Below are 11,777 nucleotides of genomic sequence, written 5' to 3'. Positions count from 1 at the left end.
CCTACCAATTTGGGAAGCCTGGATCATCAAATTAATCAGGTATTCCAGAGATGAGGCTGGTCCTCTGTCTCTGTGACGTTCCCCTCTGATGTTATCCGGACTGGTGATCTTCTAGGTCACTCCAATCCTTGACTCTGGTAGCCAACCCTTACCCTGCTCTGCTGTGAGAACCCCCACTTCTGGGCTGTTCACACACAGCCTCTGGCACATAAGCTGCTCCTTGGATTATGCATACAAAGTTAGATTTTAAGTTATTATAAGTCAAAGCATAACAAGTCAGATTTGGTCAAATGATATAAAAGCAAAACACATTCTAAGCTAATCTTAACACTTTCAGTGCCCTTACAAACTTAGATGCTTCTCCCCACAGGCTGGCTGGTGGCCCTTCAGCCTGGCTCTCCCCTTTGATCAGTGCTTCAGTCGCTTGGTGGTGATGTCTGTAGATGGAGGTGGAAGAGAGAGGAAGAGCACGGAAAATGTCTCTCTCCCTTTTATCATGTTCTTTCTTCCCTCCTGGCTTTGCCCCCCGCTTCAAAGTCAGGTGAGCATTACCTCATCGCAGTCCCAAACTGACCAAGGGAAGGGGGGTGACTCACTTGAGAGTCCAACAGATCCTTTGTTGCTGCCTAGGCCAGTGTCCTTTGTTCCCATGAGGCTGGGCTTGGTTTGTCCCATACATGCCCTGATGAGGTGTGAACTGACCCTCTGCTCTTGGAGAGTTTTGCCTGGGCCTGTTTTAAGCCATGAGGACACATTTTCAGTCTCATAATTATATTCATGAAATTACAACCTATAACATTACTGTAACAACAATTGCTATAACAACAATGCTCAGTGCATCATAAGCCTTCCAAAGACCCCCGGAAGGAGAAACTTTGCATTGGATACCACACCATCATTTTATAAGGATGAACATGGGGGTGCTGGGTGTTCCCGTGAGGTACAGAGCATCACAGTCTCCCACTACCAGATCTTCAAGGAAGGGTGTGAGTATGCTAGTTTAAGTAGTCTTTTAGAATAGGGATGTTACTGTTACCCGGGGTTCTTTCAACCAAAAGCTCTTGGTAACTTTTACTCTGTATGAGGTGGTGTCAGGAAATAAATCAGGGGAGACATGGCCGTCCAACTGATAGATGGCTGGCACAAACAGGACAACACAAGAGTCTCAAGCACTTATACACATGTCTGCAACAGGTTAGTAAAACACCCCCAACTCATTACCAAAGCTGAGTGTGGCTCTCGAGTGGCACAATGGCAGCCCGTCTGCTAGTAGGGAACGCAAAATGCATCCAGAGGGAGAGTCCAGTCCTGAAGAGTCATCCTACCTCAAACTTTTCCCCCTTCTTTATACATTAGTAATACAATGACATGTCCCTTAAAGCAATCTTGTTAAGTAAGCGGTTTCTTGGTCAATGTCAAGTGAGAGGTCAAGTGAGAGGTTCCTTTTGATTATCGATTAACCAGGTGTAGGTTTTTCCAGTGTTTGCAGCCTTGAGGCCCCAATAGACATTTCTGGGGCACATCCTGCTCTTCTAAGATGCATGTATCAGCAACTTCAACACAATTCTTATCAGGAAGGACGTGGGGTCAAGCTGCCCTTTCTATGGCACCCAAAAAACCCCTTCCCCTCCCGCCTTGGTTAAACTAAACCTGCTGACTTGGCTAATTTACAGCCTGCTGACTTGGCTGCTTTTAGGAAAAATCCATAGTGGTTTCAGGCACTTTACTGGTTTGCCAAAGTCTCCTGGTACATTAGCACCAGGGGTCATAGAATTATATTTCTTCTTTGTGACTCTGTGTTATATATCTTTGATTATTTTTTCATGAATTTTAATAAAGATCTTAACATTCTGGTATTGTCCTCAGTATAAATCTCCTTGCCACACACAACCTGAGAGTCGGCTCACATCATTGATCTCTGAGTTTTCTAACGCTGTAGCAAAAATGGGACAAGAACCTAAATATCTTCTGATTAGATCATTGGAGAACTCTAATTAAAGTAGCCCATAAATTCAGGTTAATTTTTCTAAAAGTTCCTCTTGCATCTTTTTTTTTTTTTGCACAGTTTTGTTTTTGCATCTTGTTGCTCAGTCAAACTGGGACAGAGCATGATTGATGAGGAAGTTTCGTGTACCCCTCTTGTCACACAGGATTAAAGTCAATGGCACCTGGCAATCATATTCTGTAGATGTATTTAACCACTTTGTCACAAAGTTCTTTGTTTCTGACCCCATAAATGATAGGGTTGAGCATGGGGAGATGAGTAAAAGTTGGCTAAGATGATGTGAACATGGGGAGCGATGCCCTGACCAAACTGATTTGTCAGGTTAGAGAAGAGGGGTGGAGAATAAGAAGTCAGAATGACAGAGTTGTGGGCTGTGCAGGTTTTGAGGGCTTTCTGGTGGGCTTCCTTGGAGGAGATTCTGAAGAAGTCCCTGATGCTCAGACCATAGGAGAGGGAAATGAGTGTAAGGTCTAACCCGATGACAACAAACGCTATCACCGAGCCAAATATCCTGTTGTATGTGATGTCCCCACATGACATCTTCACCAAAGCCATGTGCTCGCAGTACGTATGGGGGATAATGCGGTTGGCACAAAATGGCAGCCTACTCAGGAGCAGGGGCGCGGAGAGAATGAAGAGAACAGCTCTTATCAAACCCACAAGCCCTATCTTAGCTTGGTGCATTGGTGAGGATGGTGGAGTATCTCAGTGGGTTACATATGGCAACGTAGCAATCGAAGGCCATTGTCACGAGGGCGGATGAGTGCATAACAGAAACCACATGAAGGAAGAACATCTGGGTGAGGCAGCCACCCACAGTGACGTGTTTCAAATTGAACCAAAATATACACAGTGCCTTCGTCACGATGGAGGTAGACGTGTCGAGGTCTGTGAGAGCCAGCATGCAGAGTAGAAATTACATCGGCTTGTGCAGGGTCTGTTCCTTAGCTACAACAAACAGAACTGTGAAATTTCCCAACAGGCTAATAATGTAGGACATAGAGAAAGGGATGGAAATCCAGACATGGGCAGCTTCCAAGCCAGGGATGCCCATTAGGATGAATGTTGAAGCATCAGAGGGAGTTAAGTTGAAAGATGCCATGAGGTGGTCAATGCACTGATTAGTTCAGAAAAGTTCAAGGTGCCTGAGAAGGGAGAGAATCACAGAAAGGGGGGTTGTATGCTTTATAACAAATAGTACAATAAATATTTTATAGTTATTAACAATCTAGAGAAGGGTGTGTGTGCAGTGAGGTGGCAACATTTACAGATGACACCAGATTATTGAGGTCATAGTCAAGTCCAGAGAAGTCCTCAGAAGGAACTAACCAAGCCAAGTGAATAGGCAGCATGATGGCAGATGAACTTCAATGTCAATAACTGCAATGTGCATGACCATTCGAGAGAATAACTTGAACTCCTCAAATGTCTTAAAAAGTTCTAATTTAACTGTATGAACTCAGGAGAGGGATGTAGGAATCACAGGACACAGCTCTGGGAAACCCAGCTCACAGTGCAAGCATTGACAGAAACTAAGGAAAACGTTGGGATCCAGGGGGAGTGGGATGGGGAATCCTACAGAGAATACAATGCCGTGAGATCAGTCAGTCAATGCTTCACCCTCCTCTAGGCTCCTCTGTGTAGTATTGGGCTCCCTTCTCACACAGGATATTGCAGAACTAGAGGGGTTCAGGGAAGGACAACAAGAATATCAAGAGCCTTGGGAAACTCTCATATGGAGAGAGATTGAAAAGACTGGGATTGTTACCTTAGAAAGGAGATTAATACGAGGGGATATGAGAAAAGTCTATAAAATATGACTAGTAAAGAGTAGATGGAGAAGGTGTTCTCCTGTCTCATAACAAAAGATCAAGAGGACATTCAATTACACTGAAACTTGACAAGTTCAAAACTGATAAAAATGCTCAATGCTTACACAGAGGAACTCCTGGGCACAAGAGGTACTTATGGCCCCGAGCTAAGCATGAATCAGGAACTGTTTGGACATTTTTATGGATAGTAAGACTATCCAGTTATAATAGTTACAGCTAAATAAATATTTTGGAAAGCCCATGAATTTCAGGGCACAAATCCACTCACTGCTGGGTTTTTGACACCTTCTTCTGTAGCATCTGGAACTGTCACTGTCAGAGAGAGGACACTGGACTAGTTGGACTATAGGACTGATCTACGATGTAATTCCCATGTTGGAAAGGAGCCAACTTTTCCCCAGGGCACAGAGGTCTTGGTATTTAGACCTACAGGACTGTACCTCTGTTACTTCCCTTGTTTCTTTGGAGAGTCTCCTTTGTTGGAGTCTTCAGTCTTCTGAGCATCCTTGTTGATTGCAACACAGGTCAAGGAGAAGAAGAGAAAAGGACAAGCGTGGGGCCACTGTGTTCTGTTTTATATCCTTAGTCCATGTGCTTGGAAAACACAAGTCCAGGCATGTGTCGGGGCATTGCTGAGTCACCAGACAACGTTGAGCAATTCCCTTGGTATGGCCTTGTGTAAGCAAGTCATTGCATTGTAGCTGCCTTGCTGGACAATGGCTGTTCATGGTTGTTCGACACCCACCCGGGTGTTGTTGACTTTTTCTTGCAGTTGTCGCTGGGGAGCTGCTGATTCCCAACTTACAGCGTGATTTAGTGACAATCATACAACACAATCTCACAATTTCATGGACACTAATGATATTAATATTTAGAATGAACAATAACTTTCAACAGATCATAACCTTTCCCCTGATACCTCTCATTGCATGCTTTATATGCAATATAACAATTGTATATAAATGAGGAATATGGGGATACAGCGCACTCCCCTGACACATAGAGTATCACAGATGTCTCGGACAAAGCTGGGTGACTGCAAGAAAGTGTCTTGCCCTCATTTCAAGGGTAAAACCTGTATACTATCAACTGCAACATCCAATGGGATGAGAAAAAATGCTTAATCTCAATATTGCCCAGTCTAATAGGGTTGAAAGTTTAGACTCCATGCTTATATTTTCTTTTCTTTTGATAACAAACTCTGGCTTTTTGCCTATCACTTAGTATCACTTAAAATCTATCTTTTGTAGTCAATAAATTTGTTTTTTCAGTTTATCTTGACCAGTGAGTTTGCCTGAAGGGTTTGGTGAATCTGCTCGGGTTTACAATGGCTGGTGTATCCACTTTCCATTGATGAAGTGGTGAACCAAACAATAAACTTGCACTGTTCGACTTGAGGAGTTCAAGAAGGTTCTTCCCACCGGTGAAATGCCTGATGTTAGATAAATAACATTCCACCACAACAATTGGAAACACACCGAGTGAAGATTGTGACATCCAGGCTGCAGTTCTGTGGCTTGCCAGGGGAAAGAGACGCTGAGACAAGCCCACATGCACTTGGGGTCAGGAAAGGTCCCAGTTCTGGCCTTTGGCCACCAATCACAATGAAAAATTTAATTTCAGCAGCGCTGCTTGCCTGTCCGTATACACCCCGCGCCCTGCCCTCACAACCCCCAATGCTGCCCACCTGTCCGAGAACATCCCCTACTGCATCACAACCCCCAGCGCTGTTTCTTCTCTATGTACACCTCCGTCCCTGCACCACAACCTCCAGCGCTGTCCATCTCTCTCTGTACACCCCACTCCCCATCCCCATAAACCCCACCAGTGCCCACCTCTCCATGTACACCCCATTCCCCATCCCCACAAATCCTAGCACTGCCCACCTGTCCATGTACATCCTAGTCCCTGCCCCCAGAACCCCCAGTGCTGCCCATTTGTCCATGTAGGTCCCCCAGCCCCACAACTTAAAGACCTGCCACACAGTGATACCCCTCACCCAGGACCAAAACCTGGTGTCAGACCCCACAGCAGCAGCTCACAGAAATACTTCCTCAGACTAGGTTAAACTCAATGTCTTCTTGCTCCAGGGAAAAGGGAGAGATCAGCATGAACTGCCTTTCTGGGGTTGAAGGGAACCTCAGCAGCAGCTTAGCCTGTGCAGGGAAGGAGAGAGGGATGGACCCGCCGGAGAAAGAGAGGACGTGCAGACTAAAAGGAGCCAATGTGAGTAACTCTTCCTCAGAATGACACAAACCTTTAACGTATTGCAGCCCGTTAGAAATGGTGACACCCCTTCCTGAGGCTGTAGCGGGGCTGCTCATGGGAGGAAGGAGGGTCTGGATGGGGGCTGGTGTCAGAGACAATCTGCTACCGCGTTGTCCACATTCTCTTACCGGCTGAGACACCTCCACCCTCATGACGCCTCTTTGGTCTGTGCATTGGACAGAATGTGCATTCCCAATTTTCCCCCGTTTCAGGACTCTATGCCACTGTGATTTGGATACTACACGTCCTTCTCCCTCCACCCATCCACACACACAGTGTATTCCTGGACCTCCTGGTTTCCCCTAAGCTAGAAACATGCTTTTACTTTAACTGCCTTTTGGTGCTTCTACATCCTCTCCAGAAGCAGAGATGCAGGGGCACAGAGAGCAGACCTCTCTCCTCCCACAAAAAAACTGTTCTCCTGATTGTTTTCAACCCTAAGCCTGTGAGTTTGAGATTTCAACAACTCTCCTGTCAGTTCTTCTTTCGTCCAAACAAGCTCACCCGTCCATAGAGGCCACAGGATGACTCCGGTTGAAGTCACTGGAGTCTCATGGCCGGACTAAATCAGGCCATTTATTTAAGTCCCTACATGTGCATTTAGGGTGAACTCCTGGACGTGTTGAGAATTTTGCCACGGAACTCAATGGGACCAAGATTTCACCCTTAGTGTTTAAGTTTCGGCTCTGAGCTGTGAAAATCATAGCTTCACATCCTGCTACAGAAGCGCTGTTCTGTATGGCACTGAAAGACTCTGAAGGAAACTCCAGTTTATGTGGTGCTGTGAGAGAGGGCAAGAAAGACGGGGATTTCAAAACACATGGGCCCTGATATTTCTCTCAGGGAGGCCAGTGTCAATCTGGAGTGACCCAGTGAAGGTAGAATGTGATAGTAGAATCTGGCCAGTGTGTGTCCTTTTCTTGTTGTGATCCATCTGGTAACCCACTGCAGAGGCTCTGGCTCCACTTCTTAACAGTGCAGTGAAATTGCTGAATAGGAAAACTTGAGCAAACCAGAGGAAAATCAACATAAACCAAAAAAAAAAAAAAGGAAGCTCCTGAGACAGATAGAAGGACACAGTAAGACACAGGGAACCAATCTTAAAAAAAAATGTGTCTAAACGATTTCCAGTACATTTATAATTCCAGTTTTACCAGGTCAACAATTGGTGTTTCTGACAATACTAAATAATTCAAGTCGCCATGCTGGTGAATTCCTGCGCAGATGTTTTTTTTTTACTTAAACCCTTGAACTCTTAATTCTAACTTTAATGCAGAAACTGGTAACTCACCAAAATCCCGCTTAGCACAGAGAGGAAATCTCCTTACGTCAACAGGAAGGCAGAGCCCAAGAATCAGTGTATGAATCTCAAATGTCTGACACTCTCTGTGCTAGACAGGGACCTTTATGATTCCTCTGTACAGTCCCTCCAGCCTCTTAGGTTGGCCTGGACTCCCAGACAATTCCCTTGGCTCCTTGAGCAGTGGGAAGAGCAGAAAATAGACCCTGCAGAACTTCAGCCTGAGAGCCTCCCCTGGGAGTGAAGAAATGATTCTCTGATAACAGATTTCAGAGTAGCAGCCGTGTTAGTCTGTGTTCGCAAAAAGAAAAGGAGAACTTGTGGCACCTTAGAGACTAACAAATTTATTAGAGCGTAAGCTTTCGTGAGCTACAGCTCACTTCATCGGATGCATTTGGTGGAAAATGCATCTCCCCTCTGTTTTTTCCACCAAATGCATCCGATGAAGTGAGCTGTAGCTCACGAAAGCTTATGCTCTAATAAATTTGTTAGTCTCTAAGGTGCCACAAGTTCTCCTTTTCTTCTTTCTGATAACAGAGGCTCAGATTCTGAGGGAAAATTCAGTCTTGCAGACTTGATTGAATCATCCAGCACTACGGAAACACCAGAAAGTAAAGGAAGAGCCAACACTTAGACACCCTTATTTATCTATCAACATTTCCGTGCTGCTGCCCATTGTCATAGAATCTGAGCATCTTCTCCTCCCCTCCTGTCTGATGAGCTCTGTGCTGAATCCCTGAAAATACAACATGCACATGGAAAGGCTCTCGCTGATCCTTGTTTCAAACACAGAGTAATAACTCCTTCCATCTGCTTGCTGCTGCTTAGTTATAACACCCCCCCCCATAACGCAATATCGTGCCATGCGGAGGAGCAGCTTCCTGAGCCCCTTCAATGATCAGCATGTGCCCTGAAGCCTGGGGACTGCTAGAGTAACCGCACCAGGTACAATTAGGATAGGGAGGGTGGAGGAATATGGTCAGAGTCACAGATGTGAGTTAGGTGCCCAGTGTCCATCAGCATTCAGTGGGATTCTGGTGCCTACTGCCCCTGTACCTTTTCCAATCTATTACAGTCTTGGCCTTCACACCATCCTCTGGCAAAGAGTTCCATAGGATAGGTCCAAAGCGTTCTTGGAGGTTAGGTCCATCAATGACTACTAGTCAGGATGGGCAGGGATGGTGTCCCTTACTTCTGTTTGCCAGAATTTGGGAAGGGCTGAAAGGACATGGATCACTTGATGATTATCTGTTCTTTTCATTCCCTATGAAGCACCCGACATTGGCCACCGTCAGAAGACATGATACTGGGATAGATGGACCATTGATCTGACACGAGATGGCCATTATGTTCTTTTAAAGAGCAAAATTGTTAGGTGTTCCTTTTTCACAGATTTTCCTTACCCCTCTAGAGTCACGCCATGATGGAAGGTGTAAAGGAATGGTGGGAATGGCTGACTGGGAAGATGGAGGCTGGCACCCCAGTGAGCGTATGTGTAGAACTAGCAGAATTGGTAGGAACAGGGGAGAAAAAAGCTGGTGCTGTGGGGGACAGTTCCAGCCAGGTTAGTGGGCCTGCCATGACCACAGCCCTCAACAGCATCCAGAATGCGATTAGCCGAGGAGTGGTGATCCTGACCCATGACACAATTTTGTTCAGGAACGAGGGGCAGACCAGACGATCAGTCATGCCTAAGTTTAAGATTTTGTCACAATTAATTTTAGTAAAAGTCATAGACAGGTCACAGACAAGAAGTAAAAATTCACAGAAGCCCGTGACCTGTCTGTGACTTATACTAAAAAAATCAGTGGGGGGCAATGACAGGGGGATGATTACAGCCCAATTTGGAGAGCCTGAGCCCCACTTTGGGAAGGGGAAGTGTCCAACCCCTGCTGCTGCTGCAGCTAATAGCTCCAAGGCCTCCACCACAACCCCAGCAGTGCAGAGCTCCGTGGCCACAGCACCAGCATCACATAGTTATGAGGGCCCTGCTGCCTGCAGCAGGTTGAATCTCTGGGTCCCCCTGCCGCCCATGGTGGCTGAAAGCTACTGGGTCCTAGACGACCTACGGCAGCTGAGAGCTTGGGGGCCTTCACCATCTGACAGCTCTGGCTCTGCTGCCCCAGGGCTGACATGGAAAATGTTACGGAGGTCTCTGAAAGTCACATAATCCATGACTTCCGTGACATAATCCTACCCTTAGCCAGGCCTATGAACAACTTGCTGTGGTGACTGGGGAAGTGGTGGAACCCCAGCAACTGAGGCAGGGGCCGCACTTTGGGCAGGATGCACAACAGTCACTGACTTACTCCAGACCATACAGTTGTTCCCCCTGGGCTCAGAGTGTCCATGGGCTGTAGTTAAGTGCTGAAGGCTGGAATGTTGTTGTCTCGGTAACGCAGTTCAGGCTGCTCAGTGCTTCTGTCCTTGGAGCTCCAGTGTTATCAGTATTCACTGACAAGGCAACCTGCTAATTCAGCAGACTTCAATGTTACTCATAAAGAAAAAAACACAAGCGCGGTTCGGTGACAAAGGCACGCAGCCAGATTTATTGCCCTCTATGTATAATTCTAGCACTCTGGCCATGAGCCAAATGAGCTTATGAAATTATTCTCCCAGGTGGTAATACTCCAAGAAATTCTTACTGATCAAGGACCTAACTTTATTCTGCAACTAATGAAAGAACTGTGCAGTCTAAATGAGGGTAACAACATTAGGAATGTTGATCTACCATCCCCAAATTGATGGGTTGGTGGAGCGATTTCACAGAACTTTGATGGCAATGTTAAAGAATTTTTTAGCCTTGGAATCCAAACACTGGCACTAACTCTTCCCCCACCTCCTTTTTGCTTTCAGGAAGGTGCCTGAAGCCTCCAAGTCTTCTCTCTTTGAACTGCTGTCTGAGAAGCAGCCAAAGGCTTTCTAGGCCTGCCTGGAGAAATATGGAAGAGCAAAGACCCCAGACAATGAACACACTCCAATACATTCTTCAATGTCTCCATGCATCTGAAGAAGTGTTTATTTACCCATGAAAGCATATGCCCAAACAAATCTGCTAGTCTTTAAGCTGCCACCAGGACTCCTTGTTGTTTTCGTGGGTACAGACTAACATGGCTACCCCCTGATATTCTGTTTCATCTGTTTCACAAACTCCAAGATTAATCTTGACACCTACTTTTGACGTCTTCAACAACGGGAATGCTTAGTGTGTATTTTGAAAGTTCCAGCTGAAAGTGACTCTATAATCGACTGTGCAAAGCAGTAAGTTATTGGACTCCAAGGTCCAATAGTTTAACACATAGTGTCATAGTTTAACACATCAGACTGTTATCCAGGTTTTTGAGAACCCCCAGCAGGAGCAACTTAAGTATTTCACTCCAGGGAGTGTCAGGAATAAATCAATGGGAACACAGTAATTCTGTCTGATCAAGGATTAAATGCAAGTAAACATGCTCTTGTCTAGCACTGCAGTTTATTAGATTTAAGCACATGTAAGACATAAGCAATAGGTTTAGAAGATCTCAGATATTTACCTAACATCTGGAACTGTATTGAGTAATTAACAGCAGGTTCACAATGGCCAGTTGCTCATTCAGTGGGGAGAGAGGGTGTGAGGTAAATGTCTCTCAGGATGGCTTCAGAGAACTGCTCCAAAGTATACTGTATTAGTAATTGTTTATAATTGCTACAAAACACATAGGTCAGAGTGACCTCTACTCGATTATCACTTTTCCTAACTTTCAATAAACTGCTAATATCAGAGGTATGTAGACTCAAGGTTTTCATCCATTTATCTTCTTTCGTTCTCACCTATTTACTTGTCTGTTCATTTCTCCCATTCTGATTAGCAGAAACTGCCAGCTAGACTTTGACCTTGCATCTAAAACCCTGCTTTCCAATTAATCCTAAACGATTTAGTTTTCTATTTATATTAATTCCTAGTGGCTGAATGAAAATCGTATGGTTGCAATTGGCTTGATCAAATTCTGGAGTACACACCCTTCAAATCCAGGGTAACACAGTCCAATTCTCAAAAACACACAGTTTCACAACTCTCACCAATAAGTTTTAGTAGAATGCTAAATCTTCAATTTCTGCAGCACCTTTCCTGTATTAGCACTTTCCAATGGAAGCTTTTGGTTTATCCTTTCTGAAGGATTGAACGTAGAAAAATTAGAAAAAAATTTGCTCATTGGATCACTGTACATATGTTAAAAAGTCCAGCATTGTACTTGCTTTCCTTGTCTTTGGCTATCAGAAAGCATAGCTTCAATTCATCAAATTGATCAAGAACCCTGTTCAAACAAGCTCTAATGGAAAGCCACCTTGCTTCAGAAAGCTGTAGTATCTTCTCGTCATCTGGAAGTCATGG

The 11,777-nt window shown here is 45.0% G+C and overlaps 1 pseudogene; it reads right to left on the bottom strand.

Moving 5' to 3' along the window:
- Window positions 1–2,175: 2,175 nt before the first annotated feature.
- On the bottom strand, window positions 2,176–3,107 carry LOC119858810 (annotated as a pseudogene).
- Between the last annotated feature and the right edge of the window lie 8,670 nt (window positions 3,108–11,777).

Source organism: Dermochelys coriacea, chromosome 1 (genome assembly GCF_009764565.3).
Source record: "Dermochelys coriacea isolate rDerCor1 chromosome 1, rDerCor1.pri.v4, whole genome shotgun sequence".
NCBI classification, from domain to species: Eukaryota; Metazoa; Chordata; order Testudines; family Dermochelyidae; genus Dermochelys; species Dermochelys coriacea.
The sequence above is the reverse complement of the archived record's forward strand: the minus strand, read 5'-3'. Positions and strand labels throughout refer to the sequence as shown.